Source organism: Camelus dromedarius, chromosome 12 (assembly GCF_036321535.1).
Source record: "Camelus dromedarius isolate mCamDro1 chromosome 12, mCamDro1.pat, whole genome shotgun sequence".
NCBI classification, from domain to species: Eukaryota; Metazoa; Chordata; class Mammalia; order Artiodactyla; family Camelidae; genus Camelus; species Camelus dromedarius.
This window is the reverse complement of record NC_087447.1, coordinates 1479814-1499291: the sequence shown is the minus strand read 5'-3', so window position 1 is coordinate 1499291 and position 19478 is coordinate 1479814. Positions and strand designations below refer to the sequence as shown.

The 19478-nt window shown below is 65.8% G+C and overlaps 1 long non-coding RNA gene across 1 annotated transcript; it reads right to left on the bottom strand.

Annotated features, from left to right (window-relative positions):
• Positions 1-5256: 5256 nt before the first annotated feature.
• On the bottom strand, positions 5257-10029 carry LOC105106400 (uncharacterized). Its single transcript, XR_010383279.1, has 3 exons — positions 9388-10029; positions 6699-9133; positions 5257-5575 (listed from the first exon to the last, which is right to left on the bottom strand). It is a non-coding gene; the product is annotated as an uncharacterized LOC105106400 (long non-coding RNA).
• Positions 10030-19478: the final 9449 nt, after the last annotated feature.

Sequence of the window (19478 nt, the reverse complement as noted above, 5' to 3'; positions counted from 1 at the left end):
CCTCCCACGTCGCCCCCCAGAGGTCATGGTCGGGCCTGGGCTCACAGGACCCCTGGGAAGGTGGGGGCTGGGCTTTGTTCCAGGAGGAGAAAGTGCCAGTTCCCTTGGCGGGGCTGTGGCACGGTGCGGGGGTCCCCAGGAAGCCCCAGAGACCTCGGTTTCCATGGGGATGTGGGGCTTAAGGAGGGGCCCCTGTTCCCTCCACTGCCAAGCAAAGAGCAGAGGTGGAAGCGGGTGAGGGCCTCAGCCCCCCAGAGCCCCGGGCATGTAGGAGTAAGGCCAAGAGGTGCGGGGGATCCCCCCCAGCCACCCTCAGTCACCCCACATCGTCCCCCGGCAGTGAGACCCAGCCGGGCCGGGCCCTGCCCTGGGAACAGAGCCACGTACGGAAGGAAGGCCACCTCTTGGACCCATCAACCAGGCCAGGAGGCAATTTCCCCATCTCCGGGTGCCCAGCCTCCAGAGCCATCTGGCAGGGGAAGACCCCCCCCACCTGGACCCTCAGACGCTGCCTGCGGCGGCTCCCTGGGGATCCAAGGCAATCAGAGAAGCACCAGCAACTCTGTTTATTTTCAAATGACACTTTTTAAGAAAAACAGCCTCACCCAAATGCTTGGCCCTGAGTCTGGAATGTGGAGAGACGAACAGCTGTCCGCCGCCCCACCAGCACACACAGCCCTCTGGCTGGGGGTAGGGGCTGGGGGCGCCCTGGGGGACACCGGCTGTACACGGTCAGGGTAAGGAAACTGGCTCTGGGCTCCGTCCTGTGTGTCCTGTGCCCCAGCGTGGCCCTGACATCCCTGCAGACCCAGCAGGGCCGGCTTGTCTTGGCCAACCCGCCGGCCCCATCGCTCCAGGCTTGGAGTTCTCAAGACACTCGCTCCTGCTCCTGTGTGCACACAACACACCCTGGGGCAGCCCTGTGCTTCTGCTCCCACTGGGCTCCAGCCTGTGTCCACCTCGGCCTGCAGCCTGCCCCAACCCTCTCGGCTTTCCTCCAAGCTGCCACCTCCAGGAAGCCCTCCAGAAGACCTCAGTGGAGCCTGGTCCTGATGGGCAACTGGCAGGCCCCCATCCCCACCCCGCCTGAGTGAGGGTCCCGTGCCCTCTTGCCCACAGGCCTTCAGGCAGAGGCTGGGTCAGTGGCCCCCCCACAGGGGGACAGCGGGCTCCATGCCCCCTGCCCTGGATGATTTCCTGGAGCCTGTTCCCAGCCGCAACGGCTGGCCCTTGCCCCTCTGGCGTGACCACAGCCCAGGAGGCTGACTGGGTGTCAGGAAGTCAGCAGTGAGGTGGCCCGGGGCTGCTCCTGACCTGGGCGCTGACCTATCCCTGGAACCAGCTTTCCAAATCTGGCCTCCTGCTCTCCCCAGGCCACCTCGGCCCCTCCCGCCCTGGGGTGCCCAGCTCTTCCTGGAGGAGGGCTGCACTTGCTCCTGGTCAGGGGAGGTGTAGAGAAACCCCACTCCATCCCACTGCCCGGCAGGGCTACAGGCGAAGGAGGGGGTGCCTGTGCCACCGCCAGGGCTGCCTGGCAACCAGCCTCCCCTCCCCCAGGAGGGGACAGCCCCTGGGTCCCTGACAGCCCACTGTGGAGGGAGGAGGTGCCGGCTCTGCCCCCAAACCCCTGGGCTTCCTGTTTCACAGCCCACAAAGCCCTAAAGGCCGGCAGGCCCTGGACATCAAAGGCCCCGGCTGCACATCCCGCTGAATTAGGTGTAAACGAGCCCGAGGCCTGCGGCTTGCATTTCCCACAATTACCCCTGCTCTGGGCGGGGGTGGGGGTGGCTCGGGCAAGGGTGGGCCGGAGGGGCCTGGGACAGAGCCGCCCTCCGGAACCAGCGCCCCCCCCCACCGCCCCTCCCTACCCCGAGGCAACAGGGGGAGGCCCAGGCCGGGGTGTAAGAAGCCCCCCAGACGGTGGAGCCCACTTTGACCCCCAGAGAAAGGACCAAGGACCAGGACTCGGGTAGGGGCCGCCCACACGCGGGCCCCTTCGGCCTGCCAGGCTGGCCGCACTGAGGTTTCCTGGGGCTCAGTGCCCTTGTGGGGCCAGGGTGGCCTGAGGACCTGCACGTGGAGTTCTCTACCCTGGTCTGAGGGCAGTGGCCAGCACGCGCGCGCCCCGGAGACAGAGCAGGAGCACCGGCGCCTGGGCACTCTGCCCCTGAAGTCCTGCTAGGTGGGGAGTGGGGGGTGGGTGCAGCTGTGGGAGCCCCAGGCCGCCACACAGACCCCTCCTGCTCCCCTCCTCGGCCGGGTGGGCAGTGTCATTTCCCATGCACCCTGGAGGCCCCAGAGGGAGTGAGGCAACAGCGCAGAGGGAGGGGGCGGGGGCTGGGGGTGGGCAGAGAGACGAGGCCAGTGAGGAGGCCACAGGAAGGGGGCCCAGGAGTCAATGACCCAGGGGATTGTCGGCCCGGGTCTCTGCAAAGTTGGCTGAGCAAACGCCGAATGTCAGGGAGACGTGACTGGCGGGGCCCCCACGGCCCCCTTTCCGCCCACCTCCCCCAAGCCTTGTTTTTCAGGTCAAACTCCAACTCATGATCCACCCCCCTTTGGGACTGATGTTCCAGGAGGCCCGGCGGTGGTCCCAGCAGCCCCATCCACGTCCCACCCCGGGTATCCGGGGCTGAGGCCCAGCCCTTCTCCCCCTGGGGACGGCTCCCCCTGCAGTGTCCCTGAGTACCCCCACCCCCACCCCGCCTCGAGCCAAGCCCTCCCCTGCGTGGGCAGCATAATTTTCTGCTTCTCTGGTGCTGCAAATTGACTTGGACCTGGTAGGGGGCAGCTGTAATCTCATCGTCCCCAGTCATGCCTCCGCTGGGCCAGAGGCGACCTGGTTTCTCTAAGGTCACCAAAAGCCTTGGCCGCCACGCTTGGGTCGCTTTGCCGGGGTTTGGGGAGGCGGGGGCGGGGGCTGCCTTCCTGAGACCCCGGGAGGGGAAGGAGCCAGGCCAGGCAGGCAGGGGGGAAGGAGGGGCGGTGTGGGGGTGGAGGCGGCGCCCCTCGGCCCCCGCGGCCCCTCCGAGCAGCTGCAGGGCTCACTGCCCCGGTGTGAGTAGCCACCACAATCGATCACAGAGGCCCTGGCCCAGGGGGCCAGGCAGACCTGTCAGCCGGCTCCAAGCGGCGGGGACAGCTGCTATTCCGGAGTCTTCCCAGGGGCCAGACCCACCAGACAGCAGCCTTAACCCCTCTTCCCCTAGGGGCACCCCCACTGGGGGCCCAAACTGAGGGGCTCAGAGGCGAGGGCGAGAGACAGAGGATGGAGCCGGCGGAAGAGGTGGTCCTCCAGGCCCAGACTTTGACATCTGGGGAGCCCTGCACCCTGAACCCCCATCGTCTGTCTCAGGTCCCCGTGCAGGTTGGGGGTGCAGGCTGGCGATACAGGCTGGGGGTGTAGGCAGGGTCTCCAATCCAGTTTCCCCCGGCCTGGGGTCGAAGGTCTTCGATGAGACACTGAAAGGAGGGGCAGGCTGACGGATGGGAACAGCTGCTCCCGCAGCCTCACCCGCATGGGCAGGAGAGCCCCCGGCTGCCCCATCCGTCACGGCCCACCCAGGACTGTGTGTCCACACTTTCTTTCTCCTAATCCCCCTGCCGGCATCTGCCCAGTGCTCCCAGCAGTGGGATGCATTTTCCAAATTCTCGGCCGCTGCTGCTTCCTCCTCAAATTCCTTGCCCCCCAGCCCCAGCCTCGCCATGGGAAAAGGCAGTGATGCCCCGACACTTGCTTGGTCCCGGGCTGGGCGGGGGGGGGGAGGAGCAGCTGGCTGGGCCCAGCAGCTGTGAGGTCCGGGGGTGCCAAGGAGCAGAGCCCAGATTACGGGGGCGTCATGGGAAAGCTGTGAGGAGACGCTACCCAGAGCCCCCCCTGCTGGCGTCCCGTTCCGCTCCCCGTCTGGAGTTCTGGTCTCCGAGTGTCCCTGGAGGGAGGCAGACAGGGCTCCAACAGGGACCACTGTGTCCTGCGGGCCACAGGCTCTGCCAGGAATGTTCATCTGCCTGGGCCCAGTTACCTGGCTCAGAGCTCGGGGACCAGCTCACCCACCGACACCTGCTCCCTGGGATGGGCCGGCCAACCCCAGCACACCCTCTGGGCGGGCGGGCGGGCAGGCTCCTCAGATGGGGCCCGAGATGACCATAGCAGCCTGGGGTTGGGGGCTTCCCAAAGGGCAAAGCTCCCTCCTGGAAGGGGCGAGAGTGTGGGTTGGGCCAGGAGAGAGGCAGGGGCCGCCCCAGCCAGGTGTGCACAGGGCAGATGTCAGCAGGGGCTGTGACCCCCACACGTCCAGGAGCCCAGAGGACAGACTCTCGCGGGCACAGCTGGTGGGCTCCCTGATGCTGATGGGGGGGGGGTCCCAACCAGAGACCCTGGGCCTCGCCCTGCACACCCCTCAGGCCACCCTGTTCTCCATCAGACCAGAGTTGCACAATGGTCTCAGTCACTCCGAAAGTGCACAGCCAGCACGTCTGTGCTGGACGGCAGCCCGGGGTGGGATGCACCAATGCTCAGGTCTCAGGGCCGTGGTCAGCGGGCCCTTCGAGGGCCTTGAACCTGGACCTTCCCCCAAGCTGGCCAGCCTGCCCGCAGCTCGGTTCCCGCCCTCCTATAGCTCCAACTCCACACTCTTCAGCAACAGTTCCCCCTTTTCTTTTCTGTAATAAAAATCAGAGTTCTGTCTCCTACCCACTGCGACAGGACCCCAAGGCACGCGGCCCTGGGTCCATGTGGGTTGACCGCAGCCTCCTCCCTGCGCCCGGCCACCTGAAGACATGCACCCATGATTCCGCCCTAGTGCCCTCGTGCGCGGGGGCCCTCTCCCCTCCACCTTTCTCAAGCTTCCCAGTCTCTAAATGCCCCCTGCCTCCCACGCTGCCCACCCCGCTGGCGTCCACCCTGCAGGCCGGGCCAGTGCGCCTGGCTGCCTTCCTGGGGATGAATTTGGCACTTCCCTGGGGACATGCTGAGGGTGCCCGGGGCATGTGTGCCTTCCCACACTGCTGTCCCCACAGCTCCCCACCAGCGGCCACAGCTGGCTCAGGTCCAGCCTCCACTACTCTGTGCAGTGCAGGGCAGGGCTAGGGGAGCCGGGGGTCAGGGGTGGGTCAGAGGACACAGTCTCCTGGTTGCCGGGGGGGGGGGGTGTCAGTGGGAGCGGGGCGCCAGAGCCAGGCTGGCAGGCCCACCTGGAGAGGGACGGCGAATAGGACGCTGCCATCTGGCAAGTGCAGGCAGTCCGGAGCTCAAAGTTTTCCAGTCCCTTGGGCAGTTTATGCTTTATTGTGGTAAAATACATGTGACATAGAAACCGCCATTGGACCCGTCCACTGGGGCACAGGGCAGGGACGGCAAGCACCTTCCACTGCTGTGAGCCTTCACCACCTCTCTGTAACGCTTCCTCCTCCCGAACGGAAGCCCCTTGGCTCGCCTGGCCTCCTTGGCCCTCACCCTGGAGGCAGGTGGACGAGGAAGCCGCTCCGTGGCACCCCTCTCCTCAAGGGGCCACCCGAGACACAGAAACGTCGGCTAGCCTCCCCAGTCCCATGGATGGTTCATGGCAGCAGGGCCCTGGGTGGAGAGACAGAGAAGTGGTGGAGGGGCCCATGTCCCAAGGCAGCGGCCGAGTCAACCGTCGCCAGCAGGGCCCGGGCCTGCTGCCCACCTGCCGGCCAGAGGGTCAGCAGCACCGCCCTGACAGCAAAGGAGGGGTCTCACCTTCCAGCCTCTGGTTGTCATTAGCTGCTCCCGGGCGCGAGGTAGGCCCTGCCGCCCGCCAGGATCCAGGCTCGCGAGGGGCCACCTGGACCTCATTACTCTTAAGTGGTCGGGTCTGCGAGTGCAGGGCTGGGGGAAGGAAAGGCCTGCCCCCCGCCCCCACCCCTCCAGACCCGCACTTCGGGGGCTCCGCGAGAGTGGGATTGAGCTGGGCCCACCCCAGAGCCTGGAAGGGACGTCTCTGAGCCCAGCCGGGGAAGAGACCAGAGTGGGGGCAGGGAGGACTCGGGAGGACGGGGGCCAGATCTTGGTCCCTCTCCATCCCCTCGGGGTCCCTCTGCCCTCCCTGAAGGTGACCTGGATTACCTGCAGTTAAGGTCACTGTCAGCGCCTTTTCTGACAGGTGGGAGGGTCAGAGTGCCTCCTCTACCAGCCCCACCCTGGGAAGGACCCTCCTGGGTCTCCACCCCCTCCCAACACCCCAGGAAGTCTCCAGCCGGTGATGGAGCCAGGAGGGTGCCGAGGGGGCCCTGGAGCAGCCACCCAGGGAGCCCGAGATCCCAGCCCTGTGGGCACAGGGGCTCCAGGCGCCCAGGCCCTGCTCAAGGTGCATTTTACCTGACAGCAGGCGCCTGGCCCCAGGTGGGACCGGGGCGGGATCCAGGGAGGGGCCCCCAGCCTGGGCCAGAGTGGCGCCTGCAGCTCCTGCCCACGTGGAGCAGAGGCCTCGAGGGAGGACCCTCAGGGCCAGGGTGGGGCAAGGCCGGCCTGGAGGCTGGGTGGCTGGGCAGGGCCCTGGGGTCCAAGGGACTGGCTGGGGTGCCCACGCTGAGGGCTCCACACTCATCCCCATCCCTTTATCCCAGAGCCCTCCTTGCTGACCACAGGAATGTGCAAGATGGCTGCCCTGGAGGCCGGGCGGGGCGGGGCGGGGCAGGATGCGGTGGGGGGGGGGGGGGCCTCCGCACAGGCTGACCTGAGAGACGGGAGCACGTCCGGGCTCTTGGCGCCATCACCTCTGTGTTTTTACCCACCGAGCAAATATACACTAAATGGAGCTCAAACAGGCACAGCCACAGGAACGGCCGATTCTGTCCTTTCTTCTTAATCCCTTTGGCTTAGGGTTTCCCGGCCTGGACAGCCTGTCGGAGGGGAAGGCTGCCCAAGGGCACACGGGCGTCCGTCCGGGGACATTCAGGCAGTGACCAATCCCTGGCCTCCTCGGCGTGCGCCCTGCGTCGAGGGCCGTCTCCCAGCTGACCAGTGGGGGAGCAGCCACTGTGGGTCCCCGAGTCTCGGTGAGATGGCCAAGGATGGAGCCGTGATGGAGACCGGCGTGCGGCCATGTCCGTGGGTGAAGGAGGCACGCAGACCGGGACGGAGGACATCTTTGCCGTCCCCTCGGCCAAACTATGAAAAGCAACCCTCTCCCCCGAGCCCCAGGCACCAACCCGGAGACCACCCTGGGCCGGAGCCCAGCACGGCCGCCTCCGCACCTCGGCCGTGCAGCTTGGGACAGGTCAGTTCCTGGACGTCCGGGCTGGAGCTAGTCCTTGAAGAGCCTCAGGGTCCAGCCCGGTACAGGAGGGCCCGGTGTGGGCTGTAAGGATGCGACCAGGGGCTGGCGGGGGCGCCTGAGCTGGAGTGGGGGGCGATGCCTCCCCTCGGCAACCATTCACCAAAGGAGGTTCCCGGAGTCCAGCTCCGTGGGCTGCAGGGTACTGAGTCCCACCTGGAGACGGCCGCCCCTTCTGCCAGCCACCCGGCCAGGAACCTGGTGCCCGAGTGGCCGTGGCCCCTGGGAGGAGCTACCCCCGACCCCAAATCAGGAAGTGTCCCTGATCCCATCTGATTTCAGCCTGTTCCCTCGCATCCTGGCTTCCCAGGAGGTGGGAGCAGAGCCGGCCCCTCAGGAGGCTCCCTGAGTCCCAGAAGGGGGTCCTCTGAGCAGGTGTCACACTAAGTGTGTTGCTGTGGGGGCCATGCTTGCAGCCTAAGGGGCCTTTGGGATAAGCAGACCCCATCAGGAAAAGGCCCCTGTGTCCTTCACCCTAATTCCCCAGCCCCCAACCCCACTGGGCTGGGAGTTTTGACTTAAGCAAATAATGTGCACCAGCTAAATCACGCACCAGGAGTCTGGTCCTCCCCCTGCCCTCCCCGTGCCCTCCCCCTGCGCAGGCCTTGAACTCCACGGGGCTTTGCATTCTGGGGGGCTTTCCCCAGACGCCCTCCAGCCCCGGCATCATGGAGTTGGGGCAATGGGGCTGTGATCCCAACATGCAAGGAACAGAAGCCCAGAGAGGACAGAGTGGGCCGCTGGGGTCCACAGTGGACAGCAGGGGTCCCCGAGGGGAGTGACCACCATCCTGCTCAAGTGGAGCGTGCGGGAAAGGAGCAGGGGTGAGCAGACGAGGGCCGCTTCGTCTGGGCAGAGCACCTGCCTTGGACCCCAGTGCCCAGCACCCAGCCCTCAGCTGCTGCGGGGGCACTCAGCCTGCTCTGAGACAACTGTCTCCCCCTTCTCCCTGTTCCCGGTGAAGATGCCTGGCCTCTCGGTGGGGCTGCCCCGAGGGCAGAATGCGGCCCGGGACCCCCAGCGCCCCCCATGCCCTCCCACCCTGACAACCTCCAAGACACAGACGCTTGTCCTTCTGGTTGTGTGTCCACCGCTGGAGGGTGCTCTTGCTTGCAGGCACACAGAGCGGGGGCGCCCGCCAGGCACACAGGGCCGCACAAAATGGCCTCTGTCTCGCTCCCCTCAGCAAGAAGGGAAGATGCTGCTCCTGGGCCTCGGGCACCGCTCACTCTGCCTCCAGCCCCTGCCGGCTTCGCGCACTCTTCTATCTCCAGGAGTGGCCATCAGGGCCCCTTCCCCCTGGCCCCAGGGGCTACCACCCCCAGTTTCCATCCTCCAGTCTCGTGTTTTGGCCCCTTCCCCAGGGCCCCCACCTGACCGTCTTCCTCACTCCCTCCCCCAAGTCCTTCCTCTTTCTCAGAATGTCCACCCTGTCCCCACTGGAGACCGCCCACCCCTCTTGCATTCTCTCTCACATGTGTGCAGGTCTCGCCCCACCCTCCCCACGAACTCCTCTCTCCTGCGCCTGACCCTCAGAAATGTCCACCTGCTTCCTGCTCCCGCTTCAGAGGGGCCGGGCTCGGAGGGGCTTCGGTCTGTGGGATGGTGGCCCGTGGCTCCCAAGGAAGCCACGTGGGTGAGTGGGTGGGTTGGTGGGCTGGAGGGCAGGGGTCAGGGTGTCTCTCTGCAGTCTCTGCATGAACAGCTGGAGGAGCCAGTCCAGGGGCAGCTGGAGCCCATCCTGGGCCTGGGGGAGGTCTGGCCTGGCGACTATGTGGTCACCCCGTCGGTGTCTGTGTGTCCTGGCCTGGCATGGAGTGGTGGGACACCGGTTGCTGCGGGGACCACACACAGCCTCAGCTGGGGGCCACCGCCTTATAGTACTGGACCCATGCATGTTGCTGCTCCCCTTACAGTGTGACCATGGGACCCCCGATGCCGCCCTCAGGCCAATCTGGAGCTTGCCCAGGCCCCACAGAACCCCAGTGGGACTGAACTTGGAGCCCTTAGAAATATGGGGTTTGGGGGTTTGGGGGTTTGGGGATCCAGAAACGACCCAACAGCCAGACCAAGATGGCCCACACCTTACTTGCTCTCTCGCTTCCTGTCCCGAGAGACACGCTGGCCACTCATCCGGCTCCAGCCCCCTGGGGCCGTGGCTGCCCACCGGGCTCCAGGTGGGTCCGGGGTGCCCTCGTCTGGGGCTCACCCGCCTCTCTCTGCAGCAGGAAGAGGACGCACGGCCCCCTGGGCCGGGAGAAGAGGGTTCCCAGGCCACGATGCTGCCCCTGGAAGTTGAGGAGGGTCTCGGGGCAGGCAGGAAGGGCTGGGGAGACGAGAGACCCCAGAGGAGTCGGCTCAAGGAGGCAGCAGTGTGGCGGGGTGCGCGCCGGGGAAAATGGCCGTGCCCTGGCTCACAGCGGGGCCTGGCCGCCGGTCTCTCCGCGGGCGTGCCTCGGGCCGCCTGGCCAGGCTCTGCTTGCTGTGTGCAGGGTTTGCAAAAAGTGCTGACCGGCTGAGCCCACAGGCCAGGCTCAGAGGGGACAGGAGGGAGCTTGCTGCCCGGCCTTGGGCACTGCCGACCCAGCTCCCGTTTCCAGGGCACCGGAGCCACCAAATCTGTCGGCTCTGTGCCCATGGACGGGCTTGCCTGGCCACTCAAGGCCGGGCTGTTGGCCGTCACCAGGGAGAGGGTTAAACATCCACCCGTCAACCAAGGCTCCTGCCTACCCCCCACCCAGTGCCTTCTCTAAGACCCTGGACCGCCCACCTTTCCCTTGGGAGCAGAGGGAGGAGGAGGAGAAGGCGGATGGAGGCAGTGACCCTGCCGGCCCCTGCGGGCACCTTCCCACGTGCCCCCACCCCGCCTGCATGCCTTCTGCCCCCAGTTCTCACGGGGCCCAACTCCTGATGGAGGAAGGCTTGACCTCCAGGCTAACTAGCTCTTGCCTGCTCCTGGGGGGCCCCAGGCCGCAGGGAGGGGTCTCGGAGAGCAGTGCTGAGGCAAACCCAGGAGCCTTCTAGAAGGAAGAGGCCTGGAGGGCCCGGGGAGGACCCAGGCGTGCCACCTCTGTGGTCTCTGACCCTGTGGTCACTCTGTGGGTCCCAGGGGATACGAGCGGGCAATGCTGAGACGGAGAAGGAAGAGCCAGGGCCCATCTGCCCGGTGCGCGCTGGCGCCGGACGGGGACCCCGAGGGAGGAATAGCCGAAGGGCCGGGAGAAGCAGGGGCCACAGGCAGGCCGGGGAACTTGGGGTGGGGCCGAGAGCGGTACCCCAGGGGAGCTCCAAATGAGCGCTGGCCCCGTTCCGGGCCCCAGGGAGACCACAAAGGGGCTGGGCTCTCGGACCTGAGCCTAATAACTCCATTCCCCAAGGAAGATGCAACGTGAGGCAGAGGGAAGGGCCCAAGGGGGTCCCCGGCCGTGAAGGAGGAGGGAGGACACAGGGCCCTGGCAGCGTCAGGAACCCACTCGGTCTTGCCAGGATGGTGGGGGGGCACGTGGGGCACGGTGGGGCTGGGCAAGAGGGGGTGACATGAGGCTGGCAACAGGGAGCGGCCACATTGTCGCAGGGGGTGGGGAGCGGGGGGCAGTGTCTGGCGTGGAATCAGGCCTCTGAGGGTGGACACGTGGGCCCGGCTGGCGTTAGCAGTCAGCAGGACTTGGAGCAGGCTGGAGTCAGTGCGGAGGCCCAGGCTGCGTGCTGGGGCAGCGGGGGATGAGAGAAACCGGTTTTGCCCAGAGTGCGGTGGGACTGGGGTGAGTGAGCCGGCAGCACGCGGCCCCCCGCCCTGCCGCCCCGCCCCCACCTCCGGCCCGCCGCCCGCTTGGGAGCCTTCTGGACTCCATCAGGTGTCACAGCAATCTGGCTGTGACATAATGAGGCAGGCCGGGCTTGGCGGGGTGACCTCTTATGGCCCCAAGGTTTGGAAATCCCCAAGTCAAAATGACCCAACAGACAAGCTTGAGACTAGATTTTCCAAGAGGGCCCCTTCAATCACCAAAAGACACAAGTGGACAGGCCGTTTCCATTACCGCGGCCTGCGGACAGTAATGCAGCTGGGGCCCCAGGACCACCGGGGCACGCACAGAGCAGTCCTCAGCCCTCTGCTCCCTTGGCTCACCTCTCCTGAACAGGAGGCTAGGACCGCTGGCCACCCGTGTCCCCACAGATGTGAGCAGGTCTGCCTGGAGCCGGCGTGCGAGACAAAGAACAATGTATGATGGAGTGCTAAACGCAGTGTGACCCCATGCCACCCTCGGCACCCGCCACGGGGTCCAGGGGCTAGGGCAGCTGGCAGGATTTGGCAGCTGGAGGGGTCTGGCCAGAGCCGAGCCCCAGTGAGGAGGCTCATGTGGCCGGGATCCGTAACTCACGTCTGGGAGGGGGAGGCATCCCCAACGTTGCTGGTTTTGGTGGGGGGGGGGTGTTGCTTGAGGGATGGAGAGTCCCTCCCACCCCCACGTTCAAAGTCTTGTGCAAGCAGACTTAACATCCCTTTTGTCCTCCCCTCCAGGTGTTATTTGGAAAAGAAAAATACTTTTCAAACTGCATGCTGAAAACTTCAGCATGAAAATTTAATGTCAGAAACCGCATAATCTCTTTCCCAGAGATAAGACACAGCCCCGTGGGGAGGGTCTCTAACCCAGAGAGCAGACTCGGCTGGAAGGCAGGGCCTGGGGGCCGCCTTGGCTGAGGAGGGGCAGCTGAGACCCGGGCCCCTCCCCTGCCCCGGGCGTCCTCCCTGGGGGCACCTGGAGCTCTCTGAAAACCTGTCACCAGCTGCCCTTCTGGGTGGCACTGGCCTCTCCGGCATCAGGGTCGGATATTTCTGCTGCCCTGGAGGCTCAGATGTCCCGGTGATGCCATAGCCTTTTCCTCAGACCCTAATTTTGGCCCCAAGGCTCCCAGCCAGCACAGAGGTTTCGGGTTGCCGACAGCTGAGCCGGGAAGGACAGTGTGGCCATCACCGCACACAACCTTTCCAAGCCACACCCGGACCCCATCCTGGCCAGCAGCGCCGCCCCTGGGGGACATGAGGGGCGCACGTGGGTGCTTCTAAGCCCGAGGCCGTGGGGGACACTGTCCCGTCCAAGGCCCCGGCACTGGGTCCACACCAGCTGTCAGCCCCCAGGGGCCGGGCCTGGGTGCAGGTGTTGGCAGTTTGGGACTGCCCTGGTTGGCCCCCATGTTAGCCTGGTTTGGGGGGAGGTGCACAAAAGACCCCAGACTGAAGCTTGCCTGGGTTTCCCCCTGGTGATACAGACAAAACTCCTCTAGGTGGTCCCCAGGGGTCTCCACCTGGAATGGAGCCTCCCCTGGGCCCTTAGGGAACACCCGGACCCCCACGCCCAGGCCTTGCCTGCCCAGCATGGCTCAAACTGGACAGGCACCCCGAAACGAAGATGGGTGCCCCGGAGCCTGCAGGGCCCCAGGCCCAAGTCTGGGCCTGCATTCCTGGGGAGGGGGTGGCAGGAAGGTGCCTTTCCTGGGGGCAGGGGCCCTTGCAGATCATCAGCAGACGGCCCTCTCACCATGTGACGCTACTGCCCCCGTCAGGCGGCCACCCTCAGGGCTCCATCCCGGTGGCCTCCCCCAGCCCTCCTCTGAGGGGTCCGGGTACCCTGCCAGCCTGAGGGGCAGGGGAGTTGTGGCGGGGTCCCTGGGTCCCCATTTTAGCAGAAGGAGATGAAGGCCTGCTGGGAGGGGGCGTCCGTCTATGAGCAGACAGCCCCAGAGCCCCCAGAACATGGTTTCAAGATGTCCAAGCCCCTCTCATGACAAACCCCAACATTCTGGGGTCCCCCAAGCCCGGGGGACCTGGCTGCCTCGCCCCAGCCCCCTAGCCCCCGTGCACAGGTCCCTGCATGGCGTCCTGGCTCGGGCCCTGGCGGGGCAGGGATGGGACGGGGTGCACACGTCCCGGGGCAGGGCTGGAGCCAGGCCAGCCTGCAAGCTCCTTCTCCCAAACTTGGCAGTGTCTCTCCAAGCCTGTCCCACCCCCTTGAGGGGACAACCAGGAGTCAGGGGGCCACTCTGTTTTGGGCTGTTTGTGGGCCCCTCCCAGCGTTGTCATGGCAATATGGGGCGAGGCCGGGGAGCCATACCTCAGAGGTGACTAAGTGTGCGTGTGCCGCGTTATGGTGCCCGGTGCCCCCCCGGGACTCACACACCTCGGGCCCCGGACCTGGCCCCCCGCAAGAATGTTCCATGAGCCCCGTGGGCAAGCATGTGGCCCAGCATGCCAGGCCAAGCACGCCCGGCCGGCGCCTGCTCCCCTCCGGCCCCAGGGTCACCACCCGGCCCGGAGATTTCCGGCTGCGGCCACCCTGCCTGTCTGGAGCCTCCTTGCTGCTGTCTTCCTGGTACAAGGACCTTCCGCGTCCCCTGCCTTCCTTTGTGTCCCTGCAGAGAGACCCTTGGTCACTCTTCCTATGCTGTGTCCCGCCTGCGCTGCAATGCGCCCCACACTCCATGGGTCCCTCATGGTCCTGGTCCCCCAGCCGCCCCGACAGTCTGTCCTGCTTCTCAGGGAACAGGCGGCTGACCGGCGACTTCCAGCTAGGACACGTGCCCAGCACCCCAGCCTGCAGAGGGGCCCTGGGTGGGGAGGAGAGTCCAGGCCAATGTGAGGAACAGAGGCCAGGGCCGCAGCAGTGGCTTTTGAGTGGCTACTCTTCACCCCTCTCCTGGGGGCCTCTTGGGGGGCCTCACATCCTCCCTGGCCCTGGGGTCTGGAGACCCCTGGTCAGCAGCCCTGGAAGAGCCTGAGGTCAGGGGAGCTCGGACTCGCCGCTCTGGCTGGGGTCATTGTGACCGATGTGCACAGCTGCGTCCCACCTCCCGAAGCTATTTTGGTTTTAGCGGGAGTCAGGAGGGCTGGCACGCGGGCCCCCCGGCATCCAGGCGGGCAACACGATAGTTTCAGATAAAGGACATCGCTCATCACTCTCCCCGGGCAGCTGCCGGCTCCCCTCACTCTCTAAGCCCCAAAGGAGGCTCGGAACACACAGTTTTCCTGTCTTATACCAGCCGAGGGGCCCAGGCGGATTTAGCCAGGGTGAGCCCAGGGGCCAGGACAAACAGGGGATGTTCTGGGAGGTGAGGACAGGCCAGGACAGGAGTGGCAGCTGGTCCTAATACCACTGGCCTCCTTCAGGACGGGCCCCCAGGCCTCGGGCCTCGTTCTTATTTTTGGGAGGTGCCTTCTGGAACTGTGCTGCCTCTTCCAGGGGGCCCAGGACCAGCCCGGTGTGGTCACTCTCCAGGGTGCCCCAGGACCCTGGTGTGGGGCCCTCCTGTTCCTGGGCTCTGGGGACAAGAGGCCAGAGCCTCAGGGCTCGGGACTCACACACTCAGCTACGCCTGCCCAGGGTCTGGATGAGCAGAGACTCCCTGGAATTGCTGGCCACCTGCTGGCCTTGCCACTGTCCCCTCCAGGGTCGGGGGCCGGATGAGGGAAGGTTTCTAACATAGACCAGCAGGACTGGAGGCACTTCCAAGGATGTGGGCCGACATGCCACACCTGGCAGTGACGAGGCACCCACTTCCGGCAGTGCCCCCCGGCCTGGACAGTCCCATGGACTGGATGCCCCACGAGACTTTCCACACTGGTATGTGAGGGAGCTCACCCTGGACCAGGGCGCCACGCCCAGTGGGGACACAGGCTGTGGCAGGCCGCACAGGTGGCAGGGCGTGGTCACAGACAGCCATGGGGACAGAGACCTGGGCTGGGCAGGGGGGCTCCAGGCCTTTCACGACACCCCGGAGCAGTGAGAAGAACCCTGCCCAGGTGCTGGCCATTGTCTGCTGGCCACTAGGAGTGGGGTAGGGGGGTGCCTATGTCCCCCTAAATCCCCAGATGGGCCTCTCATGTCTGAGGTCCCCATGGCCTGCCATCACTCAGTGCTCTGGCTTCAGACACTGCAGGACAGCCTCGGAAGGCCGCCTGCCACCCTGCCCGCCGTGGCCTGGGCCCCGGCGCCCACCTGCACCCCTTGCCCGCTCCGGCCGGCCTCTCTAAAGAGCGTGTTTTGCAGGCCCTTGAATCTGGCCTTCAATGACCGGCTTGTCAGTGGCCACGCCCCACCCAGTGCCCCTGGACACCCTGAGCTGGGTGCTGTGGGCTCACGGTCACGCTCAGGGGGCTGGAGGGTGTTCTTGGGGGTGTCAGGGCTTGATGTGGCCAGGCCAGGCGTCCCAGGGTCTCCTGGGCACCTCCCAGGACTGATGTTCAAAGGGGGACCCCCCTACTGCTCATCAGTGGGGCCAGCTTGGAGCCCCAAGAGAAGGACAAGCTGTGGCCCCACCCTGAGGGCCAGGGGCACTGACCCTGCCACTCAGCTGGAGGGCCAGACACTGAGCACGGCTGGGCTGCGTGTGCTCAGGTGGCCCAAGGTGTCCCGCTCTGGGCACCCTGGCCTTCCGCTCGGCAGGCACACTGGTCAGTAGAACCTGGTCTCCCAGCCTCCAGGTCCCTCCCCATGGTTGTCCGGCAGGAAGGGGCTACACCCCGCCGCCAGCCGCTCTGTCCGGCGAGGATGACCTGCCGCTGAGGCCTGTGACACCTCTGGCTGCAGGGAGCAGGGTGGAGGGTGCCTATGGCGGGGGCCGGTGGAGCCACGAACCGAAGTGGGGGTCCCTAGAGCTGCGGGACCCCACCTGCCCCCGGGCACCGCTCGCACACTCACACACGTGCACCAACCGGACGTGAGGCTCTGCAGTGCCCAGCTCACACCCCCCACCCTTCTGACCAGCAGGCATGGGGTTTTATTGGGGCTACAAATCAGGTACCACACAGTTTGGGGCTGACACGGTTTTTATAAGAATTATTTAGGGCCCTGGCTGCTGGTGAAGCCCCAGGGAGGACCTGGCAGCGAACATCAGCTCTTGGGGCTGTCGGAATCCCAAACACCCCCCAGAGGGAAGGTGTGACAAGGTGTGAGAAGGCCAGCTCCTTGTGCTGCTTATGGGGACGTGGCTCCCCTGCCCTGCCCCCGCGCGCAGACTACTGGGAGGAGCCGCCCCGCTGCGAGGGGACTCAGAAGCCCAGCCCCTCTCGGTGGTCTCCTGAGGTCCCTCAGGAGTACTCTCAGGCTCCCCCTCAGCCATCAGCGGGCACACTTCTGCCGGCGGGGGTCTTCCCTGCACCCACTGTCCCGATGTTTGTCACCCAGTGGCCAGACAGAATGTCACAGGAACAGCGCGGTGGACAGCCCAGGGCACCCGCCTCCATGTCCTGGAAAGCTGCTCACATGTGCCCATTTGGAGGGGGCGGCGGGAGGCGCCCCCCACGCACTGGCACAAACTCCCAGACATGCTGGGTGCTGATCGTGGGCGCACTGGAGCCCTTCCAAACCTGTCCAAATAGCAGAGCCCCGGGCACCGGGGCAGTGCCACCCTCTCTGCTCCAGCTTTAGTGCCCAAGGACCCGGCCCAGGACCCCAGCTTTAGGCCAGAGGGTCGGGGGCAGGGAAGCAGCCTCCCAGGACTCAGAGGGACAGGACACCCAGCGGAGTGGGCCGGAGGGAGGAGGGGTTGACCTCGGCCTGCAGGCGGCCCGCTGGGGACCCCAACCAGGACTGTGCTCCGGGACACTCTTGGGAGAGCCCTGAGGGCTGTGGGAAGGCACTGGGTTCTGGCCCCTGATGGAGATGTGAGTGCCCACGTGGGAGGGGGAGGAACACCAGCCAGGTGAATCTCACGCCCTGTGTCTGCTGGGCCCCTGTGGAGGCTAGGGGAGCCTGGCGGGGGAAGTATCTAGCCATGGGGGGGGAGCCCCTAGGCCCCAACCCTGCAAAGGCAGAACCAGGGATGCAGCCTACAGAGCCGGGCCCAGACAGGAGTGCACTGTGCCCAGAGAGGACAGGGGTCTCCTCGCCATAGCGCCATAGCGTCAGGGCGGCACAACACCACCCCCCCACCAGGAGGCTGCGGCTGATCAAAGCCAGATGTGGGACCAGCCAAAAAAAAAAAACGCTGCTTATTTTGACTAGGCAAAGCCCTATTTACAAAGAAAGAATGAAGTGATTTGGGGGGACTGGTGCTGGGGACGGTCTCAGTCGGGAAGGAGCAGGGCAGGTGCTGGCCCGCAGGGGAGCGGTCCTGGTTGCTGCTTCCTGGGCCAGTAGCCCTGGTGTCCCTGAGTCTGCCTCGGGGTGGCCGGGCCAAACCCTGGAGGGGCACAGCTTCCTCCAGGCTGGATGGGTCAGAACCTGGGAGGGAGACCATGGCTCTAGGCTGGGCCGGGGAGGCCAGAGCAGGGCACTGGCTGAAATGCAAGGGCTTCCCTGAGGTGGGGGCACCCCCCCAGCTCTGGGAGGGATGGAGACCTTTGTCCTGACAGGACTCAGAGTCAGTGACAAAGATGGGACAGGCACCCACACACACGGCGCCTTGGGGAGCCGTGTACATGCGTGCTGGCCCCCACGCCTGGGAAGAGGATGTCCCAGGGCCAGAGCTGAGTCTCCTTGGGACCTGGGGTGCAGCATCTAGGGAAGGTGAGGGGGGTCCTGGGGCTGAAGGCCTCCTTCCTGTGCCAGCCTCACAGAAGAGAAGCCCCCAACCCCAGCCTGACACTGACTCCAGCAGAGCTCCCGGGGCCCTGCAGGAGCCGACCACGGGTGGTGTCCCCATTGGGGCCCCAGAAGTGGGGACGGTCTGTGGACATGGCTCCATCTCTCCAGAGCCTTCAGGGACTTTCAGGGACTGATAAACACCCTTGTGGTGATGAGGCAGCACCGGCCGCACATGAGACATTCCAGACTAAGCACCGGGCCTCCCCAGGCGATGATAACACACATGCCAAGCATTGTCCACAGACAGACAGATACACAGCACGCGGCCCGTGCACGCAATGGAGTATTACTCAACCTTAAAAAGGAAGGACATCCTGATACGGGCTACAGCCCGGGTGGACCTGGAGGGCATGACGCTGAGTGACAGAAGCCAGGCACCGACTACCACACGCTGCAGACCCCAGCTCCGTGGCATGCCCAGAGCAGGCAGATCCAGAGCCAGAAATCAGCCTGGGGGTGGCGGGGGCAGGGCGGGGAGCAGGGGTGGCAAGTGCTGGCAGTCAGGTGCGGGGGGCCGGATGGGGGACAAGGACACGCTTTAAGATTGACTGTAGAGATAGACAACCTCAGGAATACTGACACACCGAAAGGCACGCTTGCAATGGGGATGGTCGGCCATGTGAACTGTATCCCAATAAAGCTGTTTGAAAACAGGAAAGAATGCCCCTCGACCAGCTCTCCTGCCCTGTGTGAAGTCAGGACCGGCGGCCGCCAGCTCCAGCGAGAGCAGCGGCTGGTGCCAGAGGTGCCTGGGCCTCACCCAGACCCCCCCCTCCCCACCTCAAACTCCCGGGACAGGACGGCGAGGGGGCTTCTGTGTGGCCCAGCTGACGAGCTGGGCTTCGGGGTCACCGGTTATCCTCACGCACGCTCGCTTGCTCGTTCACTCCCAGAGTTAGGGTCCCATGAGAGTCTGGAGTGGGGAGGGGAGCGCTGGCTTCTTCAGGTTCCTCTGTGTCTTAAGACCTGGGGGGGGATGGGTGGGAGGAAGTGCTGTGTCCCTGGGCCCAGGCCCCTTGCTAGGGCTGCCGGGGAGGGTGCGCAGAGGCCAGAAGACAGGGGCCCCCAGTAGGCAGTGACCTCCAACTCGGCCGGGGGTCGGTCCCGGCCACAGAAAAGAGTGGGTCTCCCCCCTAGCAGAGGGGCCCGGCCAGGCGGTGGGGCACCTGCAGTCAGTTACTTAAGCAATGGCTTGGAGTAGAGATGACAGCGTGATGCAGCCCCGGGGAGACTTTCTGGCCCTTGAAGAGGAAAACCAGACACGGATGGAGAGGCTTTGGCCAGATGGGTTTCCGCTCCATCCCGGCGGCCCTGGCGGCGAGGCCTCACCTGGGGCTGCTGGGGGGTCTGGGATGTGTCCCCGGGGGCCACAGGCCGGGCCTGCTGCAGCTATAACTCACCGGCACAGGCCCGCCGGCTCCAAGCAGGGCTGGGCGCAACCCCAAGGGGCCGGGAAGGCGGCGGGCCCCGGCCCCCAGCCCTTCCCCTCACAGGCTCCGCCGGCTGCCCCCTGGGCCTCACGTCCCCCCGCGCCTTGACTCGTGACCGTACGGATGACAGGGTCTCCGGGGGGCAGTGCTGTGGCCTCTGACTTGCCCCC